The sequence below is a fragment of the Armigeres subalbatus genome, chromosome 1 (assembly GCF_024139115.2).
Source record: "Armigeres subalbatus isolate Guangzhou_Male chromosome 1, GZ_Asu_2, whole genome shotgun sequence".
NCBI lineage: Eukaryota > Metazoa > Arthropoda > Insecta > Diptera > Culicidae > Armigeres > Armigeres subalbatus.
In genome coordinates, this window is record NC_085139.1 from 227,155,522 (window position 1) to 227,157,655 (window position 2,134).

Below are 2,134 nucleotides of genomic sequence, written 5' to 3' on the forward strand. Positions count from 1 at the left end.
CGCCACGCACCACAACATCAAATCAATCAAACAACAACAAATAAACACAACCATAACCACCCATATCAATCAAACACACATACCAACCAAACCAACATCCAACAAACCAACCAAACAAACCAAACCAAACAACCAATCCAACAACCCACAACCATCCAATAAAACACTTAACCCCAAACATCCAAATCACCAAAAATAAAACAATCCCCAAGTCAAACCAATCCAAACCAATCCAACCCATTCAAACCAATCAACACACCAACACAAAAAAACAAACCAATCCCACCAATCAAACCATCACATTCCAACCCAACAACAACACAACCACATACAACAAACCACAAAAAAATACACCATCCCCAAACTAACAAAACAACAATTCACAAACCAAATTCACACACAACCAACACAACCAACCAAATCATCAAACCAATCCAAACCAATCCAAATCCAACCAAACCAATCCAAACCAATCCAAACCAACCAAGTACCACCCATCTCACCAACAAACCATCAACCAATCCAACCAACCCAATCCAAACCAATCCAAAATCCAAACCAATCCAAACCAACCAAACCAACCCAACCAATCCAAACCAATCCAAACCAATCCAAACCAATCCAAACCAACCAAACCAACCAAACCAACCAAACCAACCAAACCAATCCAAACCAACCCAAACCAATCCAAACCAATCCAAACCAACCAACCAATCCAACCAACCAAACCAACCAACCAATCCAACCAACCAAACCAATCCAAACCAAACCAATCCAAACCAATCCAAACCAACCAAACCAATCCAAACCAATCCAAACCAATCCAAACCAACCAAACCAACCAAACCAACCAAACCAATCCAAACCAACCAAACCAATCCAATCCAATCCCAAATCCAACCAAACCAATCCCAAATCCAATCCCAAATCCAACCAACCAACCAACCCAAACCAACCAAACCAATCCAAACCAATACCAAACCAACCAATCCAATCCAATCCAAACCAATCCAAACCAATCCAAACCAACCAACCAATCCAAACCAACCAAACCAATCCAAACCAACCCAACCAATCCAAATCCAACCAATCCAACCAACCAAACCAACCAAACCAAACCAACCAACCAACCAACCAAACCAATCCAACCAACAACCAATCCAAACCAACCAACCAATCCAAACCAATCCAATCCAACCAATCCAAACCAACCAAACCAATCCAAACCAACCAAACCAATCCAAACCAAACCAAACCAACCAACCAAAAATCCCCAATCCATCCAAACCAACCCAAACCAATCCAATCCAAACCAATCCAAACCAATCAAACCAAACCAACCAAACCAATCCAAACCAACCAAACCAACCAAACCAACCAAACCAACCAAACCAATCCAAACCAACCAACCAATCCAAACCAACCAAACCAATCCAAACCAACCAAACCAATCAAACACCCAAACCAACCAATACCCAACCAACCAACCACCAACTCAAAAACCACAACCCAACCAACCAATTCAAACAACAACCATCCAAACCAACCAACCCCACAACCAATCCAAACCAACCAAACCAATCCAAACCAATCCAAACCAACCAAACCAACCAACCAATCCAAACCAAACCAAACCAATCCAAACCAACCACAATCCAACCAAACCAATCCAAACCAATCAACCACCAACCAATCCAATCCAACCAAACCAATCCAACCAATCCAAATACCAATACCAAATACCAACCAATCCAACCAATCCAACCAATCCAAACCAATCCAACCAATGCAACCCAATCCAAACTTCTTCAATCGGCTTCAATGTGACCTTTTCAGGCAATTCTTCATAACTTTGAACTAATGAACCGATTTGCAGTATTTATGCATTAACCGATCAAACTTGGTCTGTTTATTTTTTTGATTGTATAGTCTCCGTCGAAAGAATATCGAGGAGCTGAATTTTCTATCTCTAAGCAAATCGTTTACAAGAAGTCAAGATGTCTCAGTACTCAGCCATTAACCTTCCTAGTGATTGGGGTCCATTTCGACCCAAGCACCCAAAACACGCTGTTAATTTGTAACGCAACGAGATAAAATATGAAAAAATCTGACTGTTTCTAACTTCGGAAATTAA